The sequence below is a fragment of the Myotis myotis genome, unplaced genomic scaffold, assembly GCF_014108235.1.
Source record: "Myotis myotis isolate mMyoMyo1 unplaced genomic scaffold, mMyoMyo1.p scaffold_m19_p_1, whole genome shotgun sequence".
NCBI classification, from domain to species: Eukaryota; Metazoa; Chordata; class Mammalia; order Chiroptera; family Vespertilionidae; genus Myotis; species Myotis myotis.
The window spans coordinates 213,431,384-213,451,271 of record NW_023416313.1 but is presented as its reverse complement, the minus strand read 5'-3'; positions in this window follow the sequence as shown (position 1 = coordinate 213,451,271).

Genomic DNA, 19,888 nt, shown 5'->3' with positions numbered 1-19,888 from the left:
ACTGAGGGTCTGAGATAACTTCAGTCTTTTAACTCCAGTGCAACTCTTTATTTTGGTCTGATGACAGGCTTCTATTTGCTTTGGTTTTAGAGATGAGTCATCTTAAAAAAAATAAAATAAGTGTCCAACATTGTCTTTCCTACAGCTCCTAACTCCCCCTAACCTTAATCTCATAAATCAGGGCTTTTACCCTTCTCAGATTCTGAAAATAAGCCCAAACCTTTGCAAATGCATTTTCTATTGATCCAGTGCTTATAAATCCCTTTCCCTTTTTACTAGGGTTAACCATTCATACCTAACTCCCAGGTACATCACAATTTCAAACTGAGATGAGCTAAACTGGTGCAAGCGCACTTTAAAAATGGGATCTTCTTTTATGGAAAGGGTTTTGAATTGAAGGAAAGACCAATCTTGAAAAACAGCCCTATGTTTCCCCAAGATCACAACCTGAGAATTTGTACAGTGCATTTTCTGGGATGTATATTTGTCAGGAAAGGGAAAAAAAGAATCACTCTGGTGGAATTGGAGTGAGCTTATAGACAGGAAATTGTTCATGGGTAGATGCAAGAGCATGAGGAGAGTTTTGTGTGGCTGGAGCGAAGTGATGACATTGCTGAGTGACACACTGACTGAGTAGAAGAGATTGGGGAAGAATGGTGAAAAGGATTTCAATTTAAGTTGAGTAACAATGGGAGATGTGGCAACTGTAGGTTCTTTAGATGAATGATGTCATGACGTGGAATGTCATTAAGTTCTGCCCAAAAGCCAGGGAAAGATGGACTGGGATAGGGACAGTGACTACCTGACTCTTGAAAGAGCTTTTGAGTTCTGAAGTGAAAATAAATAGAAAGTGGAAGGAGTACAGTCATGCAGGGCAACCACTGGTCATTGTCCTGTTATGTAACAAACTTTTTCATAGAACATTCCTTTTTGATAGATGAAAGCAAATAGCAGCACCTACCCTCAACCATCTGGCATTTCTTTAAAAGTTTTTCATTTTATTTTACAGTGTAGTGGAAGTCAGGATGGAATTTCCCTCTAAACTCTCAAAAGAACTAAAACATCATCAATGATCTTCATGAGAACAGGAATGGTGACAGTGCTGCCTGGGATGGTATCTCTAGTGCCCAACAGAGTAGTGCACAGATTAGGTGCTCACAGTACAATTTGTTGAATCAATGGATGGATGGATGGATAGGTGGATGGATGAGTAAATGTATTATTGGTTAGGTAGAATTAGTTGGGAGACTGAGAATAGTTATATTGTCAATAGATCTTTTGTGGGAAGACAACATGTAGCACATAACCAGGTTGCATTAAAGAACAGTACAGTGGACTTGTTTGAAAATGTTTGTCTTCTTGCATAGTTCAGAATATGACCAAGTACAAAAATTTAGATTATTAAGGGGAACTTCTATGTTAAATCTTTGAGAGGTAGTATATGATCTGAAATTATTTCTCTAAATTGAAATTTGGTTTTTCCCTAAAGGTGGCATGCCAGTGTTGTAGAGCACTCAGAGAAACTATTTACTTCCAGCTTTTATCAGAAAGCATTTCAACAGGGAAACTAAAGTTCTTGGAGGACAGGCAAAATCTTGTCTTTACCTGTGACTTGTCCTCTTCCAAATGCTGAAATTGCACATTTTAATATCTCTGTCAGAATTAAACCTTTTGGAGAATCTGGCTGATTCTCCAAATTATAATTGGACAATACAATAGTTTGTTTACCTCAATTGGGGCAGCAAAACTATTAACATGCACATTCACACACACACACACACACACACACACACACACACACACACACAGAATTTTTAATTTTTTTCTTTTGGGATAGAATTGCCTTGCTTTGTAAATTTCAGTTACTACTAGCAGTAGCACTGGTTCTTTCAACTAGAAGCTACCTACTGAAGCAATCTGTAAAGAAACACCAACCCATCCAATCAACTATCTTTTTGTCAATTTACTGGTTGCCTTTTAATTTTCATTCAAGTGTATCATTCATGTAATCTGAACTTCAAAATTCCCAATTCCCAATACAGCTACCACTTGCAAAAAAAACAAAACAAAACAAAAACCCTTTCTTAATCTCCCTTTCCCCCTGTAAATCTTATCTTAACAGTTCTAATCTCAACATCCTCTCTTGTCTCCATTCAGAGGAGTTAGAAGTGGAGCTTTTACTATTCTTTTATTGTTGTTTAAACCGAGTAAACTCCTAATTTCACTCTTGTGTTCTCTTGTGTGGTTCTATTACTTCATGGGTGAGATGCTTGAATGTTCATCTAATCAAATGCAACTTTATAAACTGAGGTGAGATCATTGTGGATTGTTTTCTTATCTGATAAGAATAAACTGACCTCTCTCAATCTCTTTTACATAACATGACACTGAAGCCTGACATTGCTTTGGATGAAGTAAGCTAAACTTCTTGACAGTAATTATATCCTTTACTGAAGTATGGTGACTGGGACTGGAACTGTCCCCAGGCAGGACTTTAATAGGAGGTTTTATATGCTAATAAAACCTTAGTTAATGTCAACTGCATTTCCCTTGTTATTCCTGTCTCAATATCTGTAACATTTTTCAGAAAAAAGAGAGTTGACATTCTAAATTTGTAAATGGAACTGGAGTAAATTTAGGTGTTTCTAGGATATAAATAGAAGATAGATGATATACAGTTATCTATATCATTCTAGGGTTTTTAAAATAGATATATTACAAGTTACTATATTTTTCCATGTATAAGATGCCCCCCACTTTTCCAATCCAAAATTAAGAAATCAATATTTTAAAGATTTTGCTGGTTTTCCTCTTAAGGTTTTCTTCTTTATTGGCGTCTTAAGAAGTTGTTCTTCCTGTTTTCTCCACTGTCTGATCATACACTCAGTGGGAGAAGGTCCAAATTGTCTCTCTACAGCTCTATTTCCATCCCCTTTGGCATAGCTGATTACATTGAGTTTGAATTTTGCAGAGTAAAACAATCTCTTACCAATATTTATCTTTTTTTATTTTTTGACATCGTTATGGTCTTAGAACACTGATGCCTGTTACATCTGCACACTCTCCACCTCCACCTCCAATTATGGCATCAGCTGACATCAGTAACAGTAAGGCTCATGATTGGAGGAAGCCTGTTTGACAAGGTATGGACAGCTATGCACCCACGTGGCTCCCTCCTCAGCTGACTTATGTGTGTAAGACGCCCCTTGACTTTTAGTCTAACGATTTTAGAAAAAAATAGTGTCTTATACATAGAAAAATATGATAATTCAGAAGATAATTACAATAGGTATTAAAATTTTCCTAAATACCATATTCATTATTTCTCATTTGAGGACCGATTTATACTACACTTGATTCAATATCTTAACCATACTCCTATCTAGCAGACTTAAAAACAAAATGTGCCCGAAGCCGGTCCATCCTTGCTGCTTGACACAGTCGCTGCAGGAAAGAAACATCTGCACAGCATATGTTTCAAGGGACCTGGCGTATATAGCATACTGTTCTTAATATGTTTGCTCCCCTTAGCACTGTGTGTTTTAACCAAGGTCACCTCTCCGAGAAAGGTTGTTTCCCCAGGTAGGGATTTTTCCCTGAAGTTAGGGAGGGGATGAAACTCCTTAACTAAGTGCCAGGCGGGGAGTTAATCACTTTAACTACAAACAATCATGCTTAAGCTACCTAATCTTTACTCCCTGGAATGGAGATAAGAAACGCCCTAACCTTTGTAATAGAAATTGACAGGATTAAAATCAACTGGTATAAATAAGGATGTAACAAGACAATAAACAGCAGAACCTCTCTGGAGATCCAGACCAGAACTTGGCTGGAGATCCTGGCTGGAGATCCTGGCTAATCTGCTGATCAACTGAACACTGTCTCCTTGTCCTTCCTTCTTTGCCGACTCCGTCTAAACCTTTGGGAACCCCTGGACCTGCTGGGGTTGGACCCCGGCAAAAATGGGAAAAAATAACATAAAAATATGTACTCAAAAATAACATCTTACAATAAAAATATAGAAAAACTATATTTTCAAGTAGATTTTATATTCTCTGAGTTATATTCTTCTAAATTGTTCCAAGAATAAAGTGACTTTGACTTCTTAAGCAAACACTGTTTTCTTATATTTTACATGCCACTAAATATAGAGATTTTATTGTTCTGTTGACATAAAGTTATTGTGTGTTCATAACTTTTTTACCAGACCATCGTGCTTGTCAAAATAAACAATTATTTGAGTGCAAGGAATCCTTCAAAAGTGAATATTAAGAGGTCGTACTAAGATTTTGCTGAGAAAAGGAGCTGAGAATGTCAATACTCATCTAATTCTTGTGTAATTCTCATGTAGGCAATTTAATCTTTTTTACACAGTGTCCTTAATTCTGAAATTAACTATAGAAGGATAAAGAATATGACATTTCTTTATAATTAACTCCTAGTATCTGGGGACTAGTAGAAAGGATTTCTCGGCATCTTCATTGCCCAGTTAATGGACCTTGGTCCCATCTGAAGAAGTATCAATAGATGCTAACAACAACACTATAATGGTTCATAATCAAAAGTGATAGAAACCAAATTCAATATTAAACAATGAGATACTCAGTCATTTAATGGCATAACTAGGATTTCTCCTGATATTTGGGTATTACGACCTACCACACTGTTCTAGAGCAAGACTTGTAGACATCTTATCCTATGAGGTCTTCTTTTAGAATTGTTCTCTGAGTTTCCATGGAAAATAATACTTCTGTAAAATGAAAATAACTCAGCTTGGACTTTCAGGAGTTTAGGAATGCTTTTGGGATTTCAGGTTCTAAATAAACAGTTAAGAATGTGACTTATTCACCCCCCCTCCCACACTGGCTATAGTTGGCATGGAATGCATGATGGCCTCCCCTATGGTCAGGCAATCACATACCTTTTACCAATGGCCTTGTGCTCAGTGTTTAGTCAGTTTTTAATAAATGTTAGTTATGATGAGTTGACATGATTTTCTAAGATAAAATAATTTCAGAAATCAGAAGAATTATCTGTTTCCTATATCCCTGGTACAACCTTATTTATTTACTACTGTTGTCTTTGGTTATATGAACTCACAAAATAACTTACATATAAACTTCTCTTGGAAAATGTTATTGAAACTAGACTAATACGTACCCTACAATATCTTGTACTCATAATTATGCCCAACATTTACATATTGGCCAAAGAGAGTGAGTATTAGATTCTAAAGAAAAAAAAAATGTAAAGGACACATAGAACAAAAACATTCAAAAAGAGGTGATTTAAAACAAAATGAGAGCATGTGGTAGTTTAGGACTGACTAATAATAGCACTGTTTTCCATGTCCAGAAGCAAGCATTAAGAAAAATGCCACCCAATCCTGCAGAGTCAAATAGCCTAGGGTTGCTAAAATGAGGTGTTCTGAAGGAACAGAACTTTCCTTTAATTCTCTGTTTTCCTATGATAAATGATTGAAGAGCTATTCATAGTCAGGGGCCTCATTCCATACACTCACTATTTCTCCTTCAGAGGTTTCCATGTACTTGCAAGTTTACCTCAGAGTAAAATTCTTTATCTCTGGGTCCAGAAGGGGTAGGAAAGGGTTGAAGAAAACCCTACACCTTCTCTCTTATTTTAACTCCTGCCTTCCTGCAAATGAGCTTTTTTTTCTGAAAGCTTGCATGCCAGTATGTCTAATTTAATCAACTTCAATTAGGTCGGTAAGGAAAGTCGAAATCAGAATGCTGAGCAGTCTAAACTTTCCCTATGTAATAATAAAGTAGTGGGGTATTTCCATGACAGTCTGTGAAGCTCTAGGCACAACCACATTCCATCTCTCTGCAGAAAAGTCTGGCTCTGCAGAGAGTTTTAGAAATTCTAGGTGAAATGTAAGGGAAATGAAGTATTTTCCCAATTTCTAGATATCCATCATGGTTTATTGTATCTTTATAGCTCGGGCATAAAGAAAGAAAATTTCTCTAGCCAGTTTGGCTCAGTGGATAGAGCGTGGGCCTGTGGAATGAAAGGTCCCAGGTTAAATTTTGGTCAAGGGCACATGCCTGGGTTGCAGGCTTGATCCCTGAGTAGGGAGAATGCAGGAGGCAGCCGATCAATGATTCTCTCTCATCATTGATGCTTCTATCTCTCTCTCACTCTTTCTTCCACTCTGCAATTAATAAAAAATATAAATTTTAATATAAGAAAGAATATAAATGCTTCTTTGACAGGTAAGTGACATCAGTGTTTTCTGGAGGCATTATAGTATTGAGGCTGAGAGCATCAGCATGTATTGAAGATCACATCTACTGTGTCTTCATGGACCGAATCCTTATGACCTCTGAGCCTCATTTTTCTAAAATAATAATAATAATATTCCATTAGATGTTTCTGAGAGTTAAATAATGTATTATATATGGCACATAGGAAAATTGCAGCCTCTGTAATAAATATTTGTTACTTTGGTTTTTTTTCAGTATCTCTTCCTCCCAATTAATGTTAGAATGGGAACAGATATTTATGGGCCTGTACTTCTCCAGTTTCTACCTGTTGGCAGCATTGGTTGGTCCGTAGCTTAGCTACATGATCCAAACAAATTGTTCATACTTTTTACCTAAAAATTAATGCATGGCTACTAGGAAGAAATATGTGTTTCCTTCTGCTATACTTGTTGAGTCTGTAATCCTGAACCTGTTGGGTTCATTGTCCCATCAAAGGAAGGAGACCTGCACACAGGGCAGCCAAACTGAAGTATGGGTGGGTGTGACTGGGAAGAATGCAAAAGGCTTTGTGATCATTTTATTCTTGGTTCTAAACTGAAGCTCAATCTATCCTTGGAATTAACAGTTATATCATCTAATAGGTCTGTCCAACCTTGTTCTTTGCTTACTTACACTGGGGTTCTGTAACTAGCAGTTGACAATTCTAGTATAATCAATATCTATTAAGCATTTGGGGGCTTCCTTGGTACCCTATTGCAATCTTGAGTCACATTTTGGTGTGATTAGAAGAATTTTGAAGAAAATCTTCTCTTTCCTGACTGTCATTTTTCTTCATTGTAGTTTAGATTTATTAGTGGGATGTCAAAAAAAAAAAAAAGAATAAGAAAAAAGTAAACTTCATCTATTAACTGTATAAAATGTTTTAAAAAATAAGTTTTTAGATTATTTTGCTCATCTCATGTGTGAGTAAAATTGGTATTTCTAGGTAAGCATGACCAAGTAAATGGGAAATATGGTGCTTCTTGTTATATAGCATAGTTTCTGGCAACTAGCCAAGGTTGGTATAAATAACTATTTTGTCACCAATTTGTAATTCTGGTCAATCTAGTTAACCTCTTAAAACTTTAGTTTCTGATTCTGTAAAATGTGGAATTTAATAATACAAACTCCTAATCTTATATTGAATAATTGAGAAATATATGTGCATAGCTCAGCTAGTTTCTTCTATAGACAATACCCTTAATAAATGGAAAGTATTGCCATTGTTCTTTCAAAGAATACACTGAGTAGCCAGATTATTATGAGCAGCCAGATTATTATGACCACCCCATCAGTACTTCATTGATACTTCCAAAAATACTGAATATTGAAAACTTCCTAAGCAAATACTCTCAAGGTTTTATTATTATTTGCATAACTAATTCACTTCATTGTACTGATGGGGTGGTCATAATAATCTGGCCACTCAGTGTATAAATCCATTCTGACTTTATCACCACCCCTGCTCTCTTAGCAAGGATTTACTTCCCTGCTTTTGGGAATAGACCTGTGTTTATGTATATAAATTATCAAAAATTATATTCTGACTCTTTCTACGTGGTCCTTTCTTAACTAGATGCCCATCTCCTCTCTAGCTTGTCTATTGCTTTTACACTGGGTTTTACTTGATCAAATGCTTCTCACTTAGAGTGGGTTTAAAAATGAAACTCAAGGCAGCTGTACTGATTTAGAGTCTATGAAGCATAATTATTTTTAGGAGACTCTGTAGAGGTTAACATCATTATTTTGATTATGAATCATATACAGAACACTTTATTTTTGCAAAGAGCTTTGGCATCGGTTTGGTTCATAATTTAAATGTAAAAGTGACTTGGTGGGGGATGTGTCACCCATTACAGATGGGAAAAGTAAAGCCAAAGGGAGTTAAACAATTGCAGAGCAAGTTCATCATTAACCAAAGTATCTGGAAATGGATTTCCTGAAGACTGTCAACCTAAGACTGATTCAACTCTGGAAGTGAAAATTCACACAACTGGCTATCATTAGGTTAGCTGTTTCTCTTTTTTACCCCTAAATAAACATTTGGGGGCAGGGTATTTAATTAACAGAAACAATCTATTTTAATGGTAGTGCACTGTTAACTTACTTGACAACAGTTCATGTATTTAAGAAATTAAAGAAACTAGATTATATTGATTTAAATAATATTTTAAATTCTTTAAACTTACTTTGTTTTAGTGTAATGGTCTTCATCTATAGTTAACCCTTACTGCCTTGAATTTACATCAGAACTGTAGTTTTCTCTATTTATATCTTCTCTGCCTATAACTACTATCAATTGACCATAATAAGATCAGTACCATATAATAAATTAGGAAATCTCAGATTATCTTGTTTTATGATGCCCTATTTACTTACGTCATACTTTCATGCCGGGAGCCGGTCCATGCTTGCTGTTTCAAGGGACCTGGCATATATGGCATACTGTTCTTAATATGTTTGCTCACCTTCTTGGCACTATGTGTTTTAACCAAGGTCTCTGAGAAAGGTTGTTTCCCCAGGTAGGGATTTTCCCCTGAAGTTAGGGAGGGAATAAAACCTCTTAACTAAGTGCCAGGCGGGTAATTAATCACTTTAACTATGAACAATCATGCTTAAGCTACATAATCTTTACTCCCTGGAATGGAGATAAGAAACGCCCTAACCTTTGGAATAGAGATTGATAGGATTGAATCAACTGGTATAAATACAGATGTAACAAGACAGCAAGAGTCAGAACTTAGAATACAGAGCTTAGAACACAGAACCTACAGACAGAAGAACTTTGCTGGAGAGAACATGGCAAAAGATCCTGGACTGAACCTGACTACAGAAATTGGCAAGAGAACCTGACTAGAACCTGGTGACTGAACCTGGCTGGAGAACCTGGACAGAACCTGGCTGGAGAACCTAGTGAGGGAACATGGCTACAGAACCTGGCTGGAGAACCTGGAGAACCTAGCAAGAGAACATGGACACAGAACCTGGCTAGAGATCCGAAGCAGAACCTCTCTGGAGATCCAGACCAGAACTTGGCTGGAGATCCTGGCTAGGCTGCTGATCAACTGAACACTGTCTCCGTGTCATTCCTCCTTTGCCGACTCCGTCCACACCTTTGGGGACCCCTGGACCTGCTGGGGTTGGACCCCGGCACTTTCAGAAAAGAGAGAATCTCATAAAATTTAAAGGCCTAACTTTTTAAAGACCTATTCAGTAGTGATACATATGCAAATTTAAGATGAATCAGAAAATTCTCAAAAGAGATCAAGTATTTTCTTCAGGGAGTTAAAAAAATACTGCTCCATAAAGAAAGCTTTCTTGAAGAATGAGAATTAATTATTTGCTATTACTGTAATCTGAATAAACATGTACTTTTCATTCATGAAATGGTATCACCAGATTGAAAGACAGGTGTGAGGAAATATTTATTTCACTCTTTGCAAACAAGAGAAAACAAAATCCAAACTGCATTATGCAGAAAGAGGAAGGATCCTAAAAAAGCTCAGGTGGCCCAGCCTGTGCGGTTCAGTGGTTGAGCGTAGACTTATGAACCTAGAGGTCATGGTTTGATTCAAATCAGGGCAGATGCCAGATTTCAGGCTCATGGTTTGATTCAGGTCTGGGCACATGCCCAGTGTGGGGCATGCAGGAGGCAACCAATCAATGATTCTCTCTCATCATGATGTTTCTATCTCTCTCTCCCTCCTCTATAAAATCAATAAAAATGTATCTCTTTAAAAAAAAATCCCAGGTGGAGGGCTTGATCCAAGATTCCAAATTTTATTACCAGGTTTGACTTCTCTCCATTTCTTTCTTTCTTCCCATGGTGAAACTAGCAGATTTATGCTTACATTCTCTTGGTTCAAGTCCATCCAAAATAAAATGAAGTAAAATAGAACTTATATATACCGAACCATCTATATGTATGTATGTATATGTGTGTGTATATATATATGCTAAGTGTCCCTCTGCCCATCTGACCAGTTGCTATGACACGCACAGACCACCAGGGGGCAGATGTTGCACGCAGGAGCTGCCAAGCTGCAGTGACTTGGCAGCGGCAGTTCTCTCTCGGGTGATACACCCTGAAATCAGGGAGGAGGGAGACTGATTACTCATGGGACCGCACAATTCCACCTTCAGCTGAGGGTTATGTTGTTGCTGGGGCACTATTGGCCCCAAATCTGATTTACTACACACGTGCGTTTGCATTCCACACCCGGTACGACAGTAACTTTGCAGAGTGCCCTCTTGTACTATGGAACCCCTTGGGGGATGTTGAGGAGCTGGTTTCAGCCCAAACCCTGCAGGCCAGGCTGAGGGATCCCACCTGCCAGAGGGACCCCGCATACGCACTTTGAGTTCAAGGCACCATCCAAGGTGCAGCCAGCTGGGGAGGGACTGTGAGAGGTTGGCTTGGGGCCATGTCCAGCCCATCTTGCCCAGTCCCATCCTGCCAGCCACCTTCTAAATTAATTTCCTTTCAATGTGCATGAATCTGTACACCGGGTCACTAGTTTAAATATAAATACTAAGCCTAATGTTTGCTTTGCTGTTAGTTTTTGGACTAAATTGAACCACATAGCCACCCTGATCTTGGCAAATTACTTTTGACTTGAATTACATGTACCCAGTGGAACTGGGGATGAGTTATCCTCTCAAAAACCATATGGAAAGAGAGGAAAGAAGAGTTGTTTCTCAAGGGAAATTCTACAAATACTGGAACAACAGGTTCCCATTAATATGAGTGACAGCACAACTATTCTCATTATCATTCACAGCGTTGCCTACTTTATACCACAGTTAAAAAGAAATCATTCAATAATAATTCTATTTTTTTCAGAGTCTTATTTATTTTAATAAAACACTGAATTCTAGAAAAAAAAGTCTAAGAGCAATACATAACCCTTCATTAGATAAAAATTCTATTAAAACTTCCATTTATTTCTCAGAGAAAATGGCTCCAACTAGCTTTTATTCTAGAACAAACAGCCCATAAAATATTTCAACTGAAAAATGTACTCTAGAGGATAGCTGACTCCCCTATCTAGATAACTCTTCAAATGTTTCGTTTTTTTCTTTGGAATTTTATTTTTTCTATAATGCTTTGTGGGATTATACATTATATAATATCTGAAAGACTATTTCTAGTACACCAAAGCTTAATTCAAAGCAGCCAAACCATATCATCCCAGTGATTCAGTAATTTCCCATGAAGACCTTCGGGCCCTAAATTAAAAGGAGTCAATTTCAGTGCTTAATTGTTTTTACAGATTTTTTTTTCTTCATTGATTTAATTAAGGTCTTTCTTGTGTTGTGAACTGGGAAGACTTCCATTACATATTGAAATAACTTTATTTGAATACAGGTTGGCTAACATGTCACACAAACCTAATAATTTTGCAGAAGCAAGTTACTGTAAAATATTGGGAAAAAAGAATTTACCTTTCCTTGTCAGTGACAGTTAAGGTACACATTGATTTTTGTTACATGTTTCTTGGAAAACTAAGAGGAGATAGAATCCTAAGGAAGATATACTCCAAGAGCCCACAACTGTGGGCACAAACTTTATGAAGCCGACTTCTAAGTTTATCTGTAGGAGCTGGTTTTGTAACTTTTAAATGAGATAGTTCCTTTTTTAAAAATATGTATGCCAGGAAAAATAATTTAATTTGGAAAAATATGACCGAAACTCCTTTTCTTTTTGGAAGGACAATAGTGCAAGAACTTATTTTTCAAATTTAATGAACTACTCTGGACCTCTATTTCCTCTTCTGAAAAATGGAACTCATAATAGTTTTATTTTTAAAAAAATATTTATTGTTGAAAGTATTACATGTGTCCCCATCCCCCCCTCCCCCCCGCCCCATTGACCTCTGGTAGCCGGCCCCCAACCCCAGCCCCAGGCCTTCACCACCCTATTATCTGTGTCCATGGGTTATGCATATATGCACACAAGTTCTTTAGTTGATCTTTTCCCACCCACCTACCCTCCCCCACCTTCCCTCTGAGATTCCATAGTCTGATCCATGCTTCTATGTCTCTGGATCTATTTTGTTCATTAGATTCCACATATGAATGAGATCATGTGATACTTGTCTTTCTCTGATGGCTTGTTTCCCGTAGCTTAATACTCTCCAGGTCTTACCCTTTGAGATAGTTCATCTTTCTTGTGGAGAGGTAGTTCATTTTTCTTATGCTGGAGGAGGGTCTACAAACTTTATAGTTAGCTTTCCCAACAGCAACAGAAATAGCCAGTTTAGATTATCTCCTTCCTTTAGGAACTGCCAGAGACTAAAAATGTGTTCAGTCTTCTATTTAAATGTGGAGGATTTGCAGTTAGTTAGATTGGGTTCCACAACTCTGGTCTGCTGCTCACTAGCGTATACCATTGAGCTTTGGATAATTACACATCATCTCCAAATATAAGTGTTCACATCTCTGAAACTGGGAAAACAATGTTATCTACCTTAAACTTGTTTATATAGAATCCTCTTCAATCTTGTTGAGGATTAAATGAGTATATGTAGTCCTGGCCTGTGTGACTCAGTTGGTTGAGAATTGTCCCATGCACTGAGAGGTTGCTCATTTGAGGTTTTATTTCTGGTCAGGGGGTCAGGGTACATGCCTGGATTTCAGACTCTATCCCTAGTAGGGTGCCTGCAGGAAGCAGCCGACTGGTCTCTCTCATTAATGTTTCTTTCTCTCCCTCCCTCTCTCTCTATAAATCAATAAAAACATATTTTTAAAATATGAGTATATACAGTGCTTGATGGTATGTAAACATCATTGTGTAATATGTGTAATAATATAATTTTGTGCCGAAACCGGTTTGGCTCAGTGGATAGAGCGTCGGCCTGCGGACTGAGGGGCCCCAGGTTCAATTCCGGTCAAGGGCATGTACCTGGGTTGTGGGCACATCCCCGGTGGAAGATGTGCGGGAGGCGGCCGATCGATGTTTCTCTCCCATTGATGTTTCTAACTCTCTATCTCTCTCCCTTCCTCTCTGTAAAAAATCAATAAAATATATTTTAAAAAAATATATAATTTTGTATAAAATAATAGGGAGAAGGTAACTCTTTTTCTCTCACATGGTGAGTGATAAGGGAAGCAGGACCAGGACTAGGGTGAGGAGAATAACAGCATAAAAGGAATAGAAGAGGACAAAATTAAAGGGGGGATTAAAAAAACCACAGTAACCAAAGTAAAATATATTTATTTTAAAACACAAAATTAACGCAAATATTTATGATGAACAAAATAGAAAAATGTTTGAGTTCAGAGTGGCATCCACATCATGATGGCAAAATATATACCTCATTTTCCTTTTTTTAACATCTAAAGTTCAGCATCTATCCATAGACAAAAGTGTGTCTGTAGGTGCTGTATGATCCATCAGCACAGACCAAAGGACAGCTGTGTTGGATAATAGACAGCCTGACTCCAGTATAGGCTGTGGAAGTGGCAGTAACCTACGAACCGGCTCCAGATACTCTTTGCCATGAACCCCGGAGCACCTGCAAAATGCTGACTTGGCCAGATGCACATGATTGAGAGAGCCTTTATAGAATTCCAAGTTTCCAGAGAAAAAGGTCCAGCATTCCATTAGAGCAAATATGTATGAATTTGGACACATTGGAGTGGGTAAGAGAAACTTTGCCAGTATCACCCTTCTCCCCTAAGCAGCACAGATTAGAGAAAGCGGAGGCTGGGTACTCATCCGGCAGGGGAAGAGAGTAGTAAATGAGTGCTCAGCTCCCCCAGCTGTGCCAGATGCTGTAAAAAAAAAATGCATCTCTCTCTGGCAGCATCCAGAGTATTAAAGCAAGAGCTCCATGACTGGGAGAGGGGAGGTGATTGGAGGAAAGACAGGTAAAAATATCAGAGGGCACTAAAGGGACAAGGTTCCTGCCATTTTCAATTTAGACTCCAGGAAGAAGTAGCACATGAGCCACTGGGACAACCTCATGTGAGGGTCTTTCCAACTGGCCAATAGGCACCTCTAATGTCCTGAGCACCAAACCTACTTCTCCCACTCTGTGTTTAGCTCCTTGTGTATGCTTCTGAAGGTGTCATTGAGAGAAATTCAAGTAGACAAGGAGTGCATGCAGAATGTAGACAGTCTGTGGGCAAGGGAGAAATTATAATCATGAGCTATTGGGTAACTTTTGGGAAAACAGGTTACTGCCTGGTACAGCGGAAGATTGAGAAAATACATACAAACTTAAGACTTTCTCATAAAGAGAACAAGAAGCACGGAGTATATGTATCGAAGGTTGGAAAAAGCCCCCAAATACAAGCAGAACCAAAAAGAACACCTCTGACCTGGAGGCAGCTAGTAAAGATTGGAGGAAGTGACTGCTAGGTCAAATGTGAAAACAACAATGAGAAACTTCAAGGAACATGAAGAGTCAAGAAAACATGACATTAATAAAAGAACATAATAAACCCTTAATATTCAAACCCAAAGACAGGGAGATCTGTGGTTTACCTGATAAGAAATTTAAAGTAGCTGTTTTGAGGCTAGTTAATGAGCTATGTGAAAACACAGAAAGACAATTAAAAAAATAAGGAAAACCAAACATGAACAAAATGAGAAATTTAACACAAAAAAACAAATCATAAAAAAAAGCCAAGTATAAATCCTGGAACTGGGTATTTTAATTAATAAAGTAAAAATTGCAAGAAAGAATACAAATATCAGAATAGACAGGCAGAAAACAGAACCAGTGAATTAGAAAACAGGAACTTGTAATAACTCCATCAGAGAACAAAGACAAAGAATAAAAAGAGCAAAGAAAGCCAAAATGAACTGCGATATATCATCAAAAGAACCAATATCAGAATCATTGAAATTCCAGACGGTGAAAAGAGTAGAAAGGGGCAGAAAGCTTATTTCATGAAATAATGGCTAAGAACATCCCAAACTTGGGGAGAAATTTGGACATCCAAGTCCATGAATCTAATAGGCCATCCCATTATTTCAATTCTGAACAATCTTCTCCAGGACACATTATAATGAAACTGTCAAAAACCAAAGACAAACAGAGAATACTTAAAGGAACAAGAGAAAACGCATTGAAACCTACAAAGAAATCCTCACTGGGCTATCAGCAAATTTCTCAGCAAAAATCTTACAAGAGAATATAGGATAATGTATTCAAAGTACTGTAATAAAAAATATTGCCCACCAAGAATACTCTATTGGCAAAGTTATTTTTCAGAAATAAAGGATAAATAGACTCTCCCAGACAAACAAAAGCAGAGGGAATTCATCACTAGACCTGCCTTATAAGAAATGCTGGAAAGAGCTCTTCAAGCTGAAATGAAAATATGCTAATTAGTAACATAAAACAATACAAAAATAGACAGCATATTGGTAAAGGCAAATATATAGTTTGATTCAGAGAACTCTAATTCTGTAAGGCAATGATGCATTAACTATGACTGTATTATTAAATTTTACAAAAGAGTGGTAAAATAACTATTATAATTTCTTAATGATAAGTAATATAAAAAGAGATCTTAAACAAGACACTGTGACATTAAAAACACAAAAGGGGGGAGTAAAGGAGTAGAGTTTTTGTAAGTCATTGAATTTAAGTTGCTTTCGGCCTTAAATGGATATGTGGGGTTTTTTGTTGTTGTTGTTTAGTTTTTGGTTTTGTATGCTTCATGTTAATCACAAAGCAAAAACCTATATTAAATTGACAAAAGATAAAAAGAAGGAATCAGAGAATGTCACTGTATATAATAATCACTACCTAACAAAGGAAGACAACTGGAGAGGATAAAAGGAACAATAGAACTATAAAGCAACAAGAAAAAAAGTAAAAAGTAAGTTCTTACATATCAATAAATCTTCTAAATGTAAATTGATTGAATTTTCTAATAAAAAAGCACAGAGTGGCTGAATAACAACAAGACTCAACTATATGTTGCCTTCAAGAGAATCACTTCAGCTTTGAGGACACACATAGGCTGAAATGGAAAAATATATTCTATGCAAGTAGAAAACAAAAGAAAGAAAGGATAGTTATACTGATATCAGACAAAATATAATTTAAGCCAAAAATGGTAACAAGAGTCCAGCTGACATGGCTCAGTGGTTGAGCTTCAACCTATGAACCAAGAGTTCAGGGTTCAATTCCCAGTCATGGCATATGCCTGGGTTTCAGGCTTGATCCCCAGTTTGGGGCATGCAGGAGGCAGCTGATCAATGATTCTCTTTCATCATTAATGTTTCTATCTCTCTCCCTCCCTGCCTCTTTGAAATCAATAAAAAATATTTTAAAAAATGGTAACAAGAGACAAAGAAGGTCATTATATAATGATAAAGTGGTCAACTCATTAAGAAGATATAATTATTGTAAATATATACTAACCCAAATATCTTAATCAAATACTTACAAATATGAAGAGAGAAATACACAATACAATAATAGTAGGGGACGTCAATACACCACTTTCAGCAATGGATATAGATCAGCCAGACAGAAAATCAACAAGAAACATTGGACTTGAACCACACTTTAGATCAAATAAACCTAACAAACATATATAGACCATTCAATCTAACAGTAGACTACTCATTCTTCTAAAGTGTACACAAAACATTCTCCAGAATAGATGATATAATAGACCACACAATAAGTCTTAGCAAATGTAAAAAGATTGAAATTATACCAAGTATCTTTTTCACTACAGTAGCATAAAACCAAAAATCAATGACAAGAAGAAAACTGGAAAATTTATAAACATGTGGAAACAAACTAAAACATTCCAAGACTATCAGTGGATCAAAAAAGAAATAAAAAAAGAAATAAAAATAATTGTGAAACAAACTCAAATAGAAACACAGCATACTAAAATCTATAGGATGTCCTAAAGCTGTTCTTAAAGGGAAGGTCAAAGAGATAAATGCATATATTAAGGAAAAAAATAAAGATCTCAAACAATCTACCAGTACACTTCAAGGAACTAAAAAATGAAGGACAAACCTTTAGCTAAACTAATAGTATGAAGTTTCCTCAAATGATTAAAAATAGAATTCCTGTATTATCCAGCAATCCTACTTCTGGGTATGTATACCAAGGAAATAAAATAAAGATACCAAATCCATATCTGTATTTTTATGCTCATTTTAGTGTTATTCACAATAGTCAAGACATGGGAACAACCTAAGTGTCTGTCAGCAGATGAATGGGTAAAGAAAATGTGATTGATGTGCATATACTCACAGTAGAATATTGTCCATTTATGAAAAGAAGAAAACCTTGCTCTTTGTGACAATATAACACAGAAGAATCTTGAGGGTATTGTGCTAAGTGAGATTAGTCAGACAGAGAAAGACACCTACTGCATGATCTCACTTATATGTGGAATCTATAAAAGCAGAAGTCAGGGAAACAGAGTAGAGAGAATGGTAGTTGCCAGGAGCTGTGGGGTGGAGGAAATGGGGAGATACTGGCCAAGTATATAAGTTTTCAGTTGGAAGATGACAAATTCTTGAGGATCTAATGCACAGAATTGTGATTCTAGTTTTCAAAGTTGTTAAGAGACCAGATCTTAAATGTTTTTATCACAGAAAAGAAATGATAATTATGTGACATGATAGAGGTGCTAGCTAATGCTACCATGTGGTAATCATAATATGAATACAAATGTATCCAATCAACATGTTATATACCTGAAATGTACACAGTGTTATATGTAAATTATATCTCAATAAAAAAGAAGAAAAATAATAAAAATGATGCCAGAAGGAAGCAAAGCAGATAGAGTCCAAGAAATCCCGAGCTTGCCTGGTGGGAAGTCTCAGTTGCCTCACCTTCCTCCCATCCCTGCGGAAAAGTTTTCACACATGAAGCAAATACCTGCTCTGGTGTTTAAAGAAAGGACAAAGGGGAGCTGGGCAGGTATTCAAGAGGGAAATGGAAAATCCACCAGACACAGGGAACAGACTGGGCAAAGACACACTGCGCACACAAGGAATACTGTCAACAAAACAAAGACCTGAAAACTGGGTCATAGTAATTAGAATAGTTGAGAAGACACTGAAGGGAGAGGTCAAAGGGCAGATAATGCCTAGGGTTTTATATGCCATGCTGAGTATGTAGGATTTATTCGGTGACAGGTTAAGAGAGATAAGCCATTGACTTCCTTCATTTTAGATGCTTTGAGGCTATGTTATTAAAGCCCCTTTGTACAGACCAAATTCCTGAGGCCCTTAGTGTGCTTGTCATTAGAACAAAGATCTTGTTTGTTTATTTGTTGTTTTTAAAGAACATAAAAATTGAGTAATAGAACAGCACTTGCATACAATTTTCAATTATTAAATGATAGTTATTGGAATCATCATCAATATCAGTATTATTAATATTTTTTCAGGTAATCTTTCCTCTATGCTTCTCATCTTACCTAATAATAGACAAACATGTAAATTGACTGTACCTTTGCTGCACTAACCAGCCAATCAGAAGAGTATGCAAATTAACCCAACAAAGATGGTGGTTAATTTGCATACATAGGCTCCAAGCCCTGGAGCGAAGACTGAAGGTGAGCCGGAGCAGCGAAGATGGAAGACTGAAGGTGACTCCAGCTGGAGCAGCGAAGACGGAAGACTGAAGGCGGCTCTGGCTGGAGTAGCGAAGACGGAAGGGCGGCTCTGGCTGGAGCAAAGGCCTGGGTCCCGGGTGCCGGAGGAAAACCGGTGCCGGCAGCCAGAAGAAGGGAAGACCTGTTGCATGAATCTCTTCGTGCAACAGGCCTCTAGTCCTATATAATAAAAGCCTAATATGCAAATTGTTCATCTGGGAGTTTGACCACTTGCTTTGACATGCACTGACCACCAGGGGGCAGTGCAGAACATGGCAGGTGTCAACAACCTGGCACTGGCACTGGGTGGCAGTAGAAGTGCTGCTGGCCCTGATGGGCCCTGATGGGCCCTGATGAGAGTGGGACCATGGTGGGATGGTGGAGCAGGTGAGCGGGCGGCGCCAGGCCACAGCGTGGTGCCAGGTGGGACTGTGGAGTTGCGAGGCTGGGGGCACAATTTGGGGCCGATCCCCACAGGCCACCCCAAGGAACCCCACCCATGCATGAATTCATGCACTGGGCCTCTAGTATTAAGATAAGATGATCAGCTTGCCTAAGTCAGGCAGAGGGAGATAGCAGGCTCTGGGACTCACTCCAGGGATTCTCTACTCTGCAATCCTGTCTCGAATATTATATTTTCAACAAAGTCTCCTTCGGACACATCAGACACATCCCAAAGCCATCAATTAATAAAATATCAACTTACAGAACCCCTGCTTTAATTTTTTTTTTTTAATCCGGACAATTGTTCTGGGCAGACTAGTGAACTTTTATTTGCATAAATTCTTATATCTCTAAAAATGTTTACTCGTCAATCCAGAGAGGTTTGCTTCATGCTTAAAGAAATCTTTTATATTTGAGACTAAAAGATTCATTCATGTATAGTTAAAATTTTGTCACAAGGACAAATGCCTAAATATCTGTTTAAAGCACTGCTCTGGTTAGATGGCAAAAAGACTTACCTCCTTCAGACACAACTGTGTGGAAGGAAATTCTTTGAGTGAATACTCCATTTAGGAAAATGCAAG